The following is an 8,670-nucleotide window of genomic DNA, read 5'->3' on the forward strand; positions in this document are numbered from 1 at the left end:
GAAACCATGGTATAGGAGATCGTTTCGTGGAAAAAAGGGGGAACATCTAAAAGCTATTCATAAAGGCAAACACTATACTCAGACTAGAAGCGAGAAACTCCCTCAACTCTGACTCCAAAAGAATTAGAAGACTCCAAGCCCCTCTCTGAGCTTCTCTTGCTGAGACACCAGATTCTGTGCCCAAGCTGATTAGAGTTCCAACTTTACGGTCAGATCATTGCAACTTTACAATCCTGATCTTTACATCTTGATCACCATTCATTATGGAAACCTCTCTTTTATATACAATTTACCCAATCTCACTCTCATACAAAGCTGTTATTTCCCTCACGCCCCTTGCCGCACCTTTTAAATATGCCTAATGAATTACTAGTCTAATATTTAAAAATATTTATAAAACAAAATAAAATAAAAAGCCAACTCTTTCTACCTCTCTTACTAGAAGAAAACTCTTAAATCTTTCCCCAAAAGAAAATATTTGTTTTTCCACATGCTCAAAGTCTGGAAGGATCATAATCATTACTGATTCCCAAACGCTTATACTCTACTCTCATGTAATATCCTGAAACCTCTACTGTTTACAGAGATGCTGTTTACAGAGATGCTGACACCTTTGAGTCATCTTAGATCCTGCATTCTCCCTCATACCTAATTCATCACGTCCTGCTAAATATGCTTTTGAACTATCCCTTCTTTTCTATAGCAACTGCCCTAGGTCCAGACTATCATTACATCTTAGGTGGACTATTAAAGTCACCATTTAATTGGGCTCCTTGCCTTCATTCTTACCTGTCTTTACTTCACCTTTGATACCACTGCAAGTAACAGCACATGAAAGCATGTTTAATTTATATCAGTAGAGTGTGATTTGACTATATTTGAAAGTAGCTTCAAGGAGCAATTAATCATATTGTTATAGTCGGTGAATAATCTGGAATGTCATTCTTCAGGTCACCAAATATAGAATATGATTTGCTTGTAAAAATAATTAGTTCCTCACCCCCATAAGCTATACTCCTACAGGCTGAGTCCTTGGAAATCTAGCTCCGTACAAATGCTCCTTCTGACTTGAAGGGGGGGAGATACTTTCTGAGGCATTTTTTAAAGGGTTATCATTATCTATTTGGCTGAAACATGGCTCTAAGCTCATGTATCCACCCCTCAAAACCACTCCTGCAAGTGCAACTACTCCTGGCTTTCCTCAGGGAATAAAGTGATCCACTGACACAGAAAATCTGTTTAAACTCCCCTTCCACTCCCACTCTTGACTCTCTTTGACAGTAAAGAAATTTGTCCTGGCCCACATATCATAGGACTAAAAGAACTTCTGGACATGGAAGTTAAGGAGGAAATAGAATGAGTTTCTGATCTTCGGAACTGGAGACAGCTTTGAATTTAATCAGGGCGTTGGGCTCATATTTGAAAACAGATAACGAATCCTTGTTTAGTGGTTAGAGAAGCAGAGAAAGGAAGGTACAGTTTGGACTGGAAAGGACTGAGCTCAGGAAAGACACAGAATCAGAAATTCCTAAGTGTTCCCTCCTAAGTTGAATGATTCTTGTAACTAGCTAAATCTTGAACCAGTATGTTGCCCGTCAAAAGTTAATACCCTTAAAAAGGCAATCACATTGTTGAGTAACAGTGTGTTAATAAACTGCAATAAGCTCTACTGCTGAGAAAAAAAGTCCTGAAAAAGATTAAATATCAAGGTCACATTCCAACATTAGATAAACTTTCAGGAAAAAATTGCCCAAACTGACAAAGAAGAGTATTGGATATGCTTTTAGTGGACCCTCTGGGTTTTAACAGATTCTACCAGGGTGTGTAGCTTTAACTGGCTTTCTACACACCAGGGTATGTAGCTTTAACTGGTTTTCTGCTGATTAGGGCCATTTTACATCTCTGTAAAAGTAGAAGATAACATTAAAAAAAATGTTAGTAGTACAAATCAGTATGGCCCAGAAAGAAAGATAAAATTTATTTCTGCCCTCTAGAAAACATAACACCAAATATTACCCATTATTGCTGTATGGAAGATTAAGCAGTTTTGCATCTAATTAATTTTGCAGGTTAATTCCAGCATTTCTGAAGGCCCAATTGCCAAAATCTCTGAATTCATTATAGTATCTTATTGGTTCCCTCATCAATTCATGAGGTAAATAAAAATTTTGTCTCATGTTCATTTTATGTGAGAGTTATGATTTTGCATTTTTGTAAATCATAAATTAATAGCTGTATAGTTAGAAGGAAACCCTGGGAAGACCAATCAATAAATTCAGTGAACTCTCTGATAGGAAGGTACAAAGATTTTGTCACCTAGCCAAAATATAGTGGTTGACTGACTTATTTCATGCAGATATCTGTACATCAAGAAGATGAAGTAGGAAAATCTTGCCAAGCAAAATAATTTTACACTTTAGCTATCTAGATGTATAGTATGTCTAAACATAGAAAGCTTTAATTTAGAGTTGCCTAAAGGCAGCAGGTGCTGGATATTTCTCATCATTTGGTTTCTATGTGAATGTTTCTTGCCAGCAATGAAACTCCCCATTTTCTACTAGTGTGGTGAAATTTTGGTAGAGGAATTTTTGTTAATTAAGATTAATGTTGCTTGGAGTATACATTTCTAAATATAAATTGCTTGGACCTTTTAATGAATGTTGCAGTGTATAATCACAAAACAACAATACCAATAAATACATCTTCCCTCTCTTCAAAATAGCTATCCTGTCATGAAATTTAATCGAATACAATTTGACTCAATAAACATTTTTTATGTACCTACTCTGATGAATAAAGCAATGTATTATATTCTGTCAGTGCTAAAAGAAATAGACAAGGCAGGTATTTGATCTGCAGGAGCTCCAGATCAACTAGGAGAGAATGAAATGCATAACTGTATGTAGAATGCAAGGTAGAATATAAGAATCCCAATACTATATACCTGCCTTTCATTTATGGATGATTAATCGATATGCTTTTTGAAATACTGTGGTGAGGGGCGCCTGGGTGGCTCAGTGGGTTAAGCGTCTGCCTTTGGCTCAGGTCATGACCCAGGGTCCTGGGATCGAGCCCTGCATCAGGCTCTCTCCTCTGCCGGGAGCCTCCTTCTCCTTTTCCCTCTGCCCACGCCCCTCTACCCTGCTTGTGATCTCTCTCATTCTCTCTCTCTCCCTCTGTGTCAAATAAATAAATAAAATCTTTAAAAAAAAAAAGAAACACTGTGGTGAGATGAGATGTATTCCTTTCTTTAAAATGTGTACTCAGATTAATAAGAGAAATTTAAAAACTAAGAGATCCCATCATTTGAGTATTAAGCATTTGTCCTTCGTAGGAACTCATTTCAGTATCCCTGCAAATAAAGGAAGCAAGATAAGTACTGAGCAAGATGACAGGTGACTTCCTAAGTGGACCTGGCCTTCCCAAATGACACTGAATTCATATTGTTCAGATGCTAGCTTTATGAATGTAGAGTTATCCCAAGTTATTTTTTCTTTTAATCTTTATTTTAAATTAAATCAAAAGTAAAAAAAAAAATCCTTTCATTTCAAGAGAAGACCTCTGATAACTGTTAAAAGGCCATCACCACAAAGGAAAAATGGGGCTCATCATTGAGAATACAAGAATATGTTGTTGCTCTCAACTTGCTTCACCATAATGAAAACTCAACCAGATCAATGCCAGTATAATGTAACTAAATATAAAAATCATGGCAGACATTTGAATATAAAAAGAAATTTATAATGGAGAGGCAGGATAATAAATTCATGGTTATAGACTAATGCTGTCTGAAGTTTCACTTTTCTCTGTAAATATTAATATTTTATTTAGATTCATATAACATGTTAAAACACAAAGGATTTTTCTCTTGGATTTCTATCATTTGTACTTCTTTTGAGAAAATTCAACTTGATTAAAATTTTTTAATCACTTTGCAATTTTCAAGAATGCCTGTCATCTAAAAATTAATGAGTAGAGATGGCATGTGATCAGAACTATGCTTTCGGTAGACTATATTGGCCAATTTTCAAAGGAATTGTTATGGAAGGTCAAGATTAAAGCTGGAAAAGGAGAGACCGAGAAGGAAGGAGAGAAAAAGGCGTCCACAGATTACAGTACCTACAGCCAAGCTGCAGCCCAGCAAAGCTACAGTGGATACGCTGCCCAGTCCACTCAAGAACATGCACAGACCACCCAGGCATATGGGCAGCAAAGTTATGGAACCTATGGACAGCCCACTGATGTCAGCTACACCTAGGCTCAGACCACTGTGACCTATGGGCAGACCACCTATGCAACTTCTTATGGACAGCATCCTGCTGGTTATACTACTCCAACTTCCCCCCTCCACCCACCGCAGGCATACAGTTTGTCCAGGGGGACAGCACTGGTGCTCATGATACCACCACTGTTACGGTCACTACCACCCAGGCCTCCTATGCAGCTCAGTCTGCATATGGCACTCAGCCTGCTTACCTAGCCTATGGGCAGCAGCTGGCAGCCATTGGACCTGCAAAACCGCAGGATGGTAACAAATCTGCTGAGACTAGTCAACCTCAATCTAGCACAGGAGGTTACAACCCGCCCAGCCTAGGATATGGACAGAGTAACTATAGTTATCCCCAGATACCTGGGAGTTACCTCTTGCAGCCAGTCAGGGCACCACCATCTTATCTTCCTACCAGCTATTCCTCTGCACAGCCAACTAGTTATGATCAGAGCAGTTACTCTCAGCAGAACACCTATGGGCAGCCCAGCAGCTATGGACAGCAAGTAGCTATGGTCAACAAAGCAGCTATGGGCAGCAGCTGCCCACTAGTTATCCCTCCCAAACTGGATCCTACAGCCAGGCTCCAAGTCAATATAACCAACAGAGCAGCAGCTACGGGCAGCAGCATTCATTCCGACAGGACCCCCCCAGCAGCATGGGTGTTTATGGGCAGGAGTCTGGAGGATTTTCCGGACCAGGAAAGAATCAGAGTATGAGTGGCCCTGATAATGGGGCAGGGGAAGAGGGGGATTTAGTCGTGCAGGAATGAGCAGAGGTCGGCAGGAAGGAGGATGCAGTGGAATGGTTGTTGGAGAGCGAAGTGGCTTCAATACGTCCGGTGGGCCCTTGGTCGAAGGACCAGATCTTGATCTAGGCCCACCTGTAGATCCAGACGAAGACTCTGACAACAGTGCAATTTATGTGCAAAGCTTAAATGACAATGGGACTCTAGATGATCTGGCAGACTTCATTAAACAGTATGGAGTTGTTAAGATGAACAAAAGAAACGGACAACCCACGATCCAGATCTACTTGGACAAGGAAACAAGAAGGCCTCAAGGTGATGCTGCAGTGTCCTATGAAGACCCACCAACTGCCAAGATTGCCATGGAGTGGTTTGATGGGAAAGATTTTTAAGGGAGCAAATTCAAGTTTTCTCTTGCTAGGAAGAAGCCTCTGATGCACAGCACGCAGTGTGGTATGCCTCCCCGTAAGGGCAGTGGGATGCCGCAGCAACTCCCTGGAGGTACGGGGAGCCAAGGAGGTCCTGGGGGCCCCAGTGGGTCACATGGGAGGCCGTGGAGGAAACAGGGGTGGCTTTCCCCCAAGAGGGCCCCAAGGTTCCAGAGGGAACCCATCTGGAGGAGGAAACGTCCAGCACCAAGCTGGAGACCAGCAGTGCCCCAGTCCAGGGTGTGGAAACCAGAACTTCCCCTGAAGAACAGAATGCAAGCAATGTTAAGGCTCCAAAGCTCAAAGCCTTCCTTCCAACCGTCCTTTCCATCCCTGGGTGGTGACCGTGGCAGAGGCAGCCCTGGTGGCATGCAGGGAGGAAGAGGTGGCCCCATGGACCGCGGTGGTTGGGGTGGGATGTTCAGAGGTGGTCATGGTGGAGACAAAGGGGGCTTCCATGGTGGCTGGGGCATGGACCGAGGTGGCTTTAGTGGAGGAAGATGGGGCGGCCCTGGTGGGCCCCCTGGACCTTTGACGGAACAAATGGGAGGAAGAAGAGGCGGTCGTGGAGGACCTGGAAAAATGGATAAAAGTGAGCACTGTCAGGAACGCAGAGACCAGCCCTACTAGATGCAGAGACCCCGCACAGCTGTTTTGACTACAGATTTATTTTTAAACCAGAAAATGTTTTAAATTTATAATTTCACATTTATAATGTTAGCCACAGCATTATGATTATTCCTTGTCTGTACTTTAGTATTTTTTACCATTTGTGAAGAAACATTAAAACAAGTGAAATGGTAGTGGGGCAAGTTTTTTCTTCCTTCTTTTAAAGATGATTGTTTAAGACTAAATAATGGGAACCCGTTGTGAGCACACTATCATTGTAGAGACCCAAGAGGGCCTCCAACTGTAACAGTGGTGTTTGTGATGTTTTGTTTTGTTTTTAAATAAAATTCCAAATGTTCATAAACAATAATAAAAAAAATTGAAGCTGGAAAAAGCCATTAGGAAGCTATTCAATGTATAAGTAAAAAATAAAGAATATCCACTGTAGGAGAGATTTTGCGGAAATGAATAGAATTGATTCTGAATGTGCAGTTGCTAGTATTTTTGTCTTTCAGAATTAAATATAATTGGTTACTTTTTACCTATAGACATTCTCCCAATAGTAAACTAGTATTTTTGAATGTCATTGTTAACTTAAGCCTGCTTCAATTTATAACACATCAAAAAGTTTGTCGTATTTGGTTCTAAACAACTATACTGATTTTTACAATGGCCTTTTGAAATTGCAACTGCCATGTGTTTTGATTAAGGAACTTGTCATATGAGCATCCTAATGCTTCCCTTCTACCATTTCATAGATCTGAAAATTAATGGAAGAGTAAAAAGTTTTTACAGTACCTGTAAAAAAAGTCTTTGGGTCTCATTAAACTCTAAAAATCTTCTTAATTAGAAATTTTATTTTTCATACTAACTTTTGTCATATCAGGGGGGGAAGCATGCAAAAGAGATTTGAAAATAATGAGCACTAATACATCAACAATATATTAATATGTTTGATTTAGTGTGCATCACACTGGGTACTTCAGTGCTCGAGGGAATGCATAGAAAGGATTGATTAAGGTCAGGTATGATAATAAGGAAAAGTTACCTAGAAAAGCTTTGTTGGGAGCTTGAGTTTGATATGAGAAACACAAATCGATAAAATAAGGACAGAAAGAAACATCTAATTGGAAGCAATAAAACCAAAAAGTAAAAAGGAGCAAGTTACATGTGAGAAGGGGAGTGGGTTGTTAAAAAAGGAGTTGGAATATAAGAATGCAAGATAAAATTATTTCCTGGTATCTAATTCATTGGGGAATGATGGAGAAAACAGTTGTTATTTCAATACAGAAACAGCAGTGTTTCCAGAGAGATTTTAATTAATCTTATAATCACATTACTATATCAGTTAGCCCCTTGAGAAAATTCTCACTTAAAATGCATATGTAAGGGTGCCTGGGTGGTGCAGTCGATTAAGAGTTTGACTCTTAGTTTTGGCTGAGTTCGTGATCTCAGGGTCGTGGGATCCAGCCCCTGTAGGGCTCCACACTCAGTGCAGAGTTGGTTTGACACTCTCTCTCTCCATCTCCCTCTGACTTTCCCTTCCACTCCCCACCCTTTATGCGCGCAGGCGCCTGGGCGCACTCTCTCTCAAATAAATAAATCTTTTTAAAAAAGATGCGTATGTAAACACATTAACAAAAACCTGTTAAGTGATTTCAGTCCTTTGTGAGATGTAAGATGATTAAAACAGATCCTGATTTGTACAGAAAAAATAGTATTGTTTCCTGGAGAAAAGACTTATAATTAGCACTAGTTATTTTCTTTGAAGTACAGAGAGTTGGTTATATAAACTTTCCCCACAGCTTATTGGGAAAGGTGTTATCTTCTAAGAAATTCTTATCTGAGATAAGGAGGAATCTGCCAAAACCTAGAAAAATCTCAAGCTGTTTCCTTCTGCTGAGTCATGAGAAAATGAGTGATAGCTCAGAAAGGAACATGAATTATATCTCTAGTAACTTTGAAGCCTGAAGGATTTGGGGCAGGGAGTTTGGATCATACAGGTGCAGTTGTCATCTCTTTAGCTGAAAAAATAATTTTGGAGACAAAGATACACTTGGAATTAAGTCCATCTAGATGATATCAAAAAGCTTAATTGTGTTTTCTGGGCTACAGCTCCTCATTTCAGAATGATGGACGTTGAGGGAAGGAACAGGGAACAAGAGAAAATGAAAAGATCTAAAGTTAAGGTTTTTCCATATGCTGCTTCCTACAGAAAGGCATTCAATTCATTTTTATCATTTTTACCATTTTAGATTATTTTTAGTTTGAGTGAAAAGAGGGAAAGCATACTTTTATACCTGAAAATACCACAAACACAAAAATGGAAAGAGTAGATAGGCTATGGATTCAATTATATTGTTTGAAAAGAAGAACCTAATTAATAGGATGGAATGTAAGAGGTATTAATGTAAATTCTTACACCTAGGTTCAGAAATTAGTTGGACACGCACAGAATGATCAAAAACTGGCTTAACTGCTTTTTAGGTAAAAACAAACAACTGGGTGGATAAAGTTGGTTTTACAATTCTATGCAAGCCAACTGTGTGATGTGGCAGCCAAAAATATCTAATGAATCCTCAAACTGTACTAGCAAAATTATAGTGGCCAGGGAAAGA

At 39.6% G+C, this 8,670-nt stretch overlaps 1 pseudogene; it reads left to right on the forward strand.

The window, feature by feature from the left end:
• Positions 1–3,997: 3,997 nt before the first annotated feature.
• LOC112831932 (RNA-binding protein EWS-like) lies at positions 3,998–6,073 on the forward strand (annotated as a pseudogene).
• The last annotated feature ends 2,597 nt before the right edge of the window (positions 6,074–8,670 follow it).

Source organism: Callorhinus ursinus, unplaced genomic scaffold, assembly GCF_003265705.2.
Source record: "Callorhinus ursinus isolate GAN/ISIS: 27379988/994484 unplaced genomic scaffold, GSC_fseal_2.0 scaffold14, whole genome shotgun sequence".
NCBI classification, from domain to species: Eukaryota; Metazoa; Chordata; class Mammalia; order Carnivora; family Otariidae; genus Callorhinus; species Callorhinus ursinus.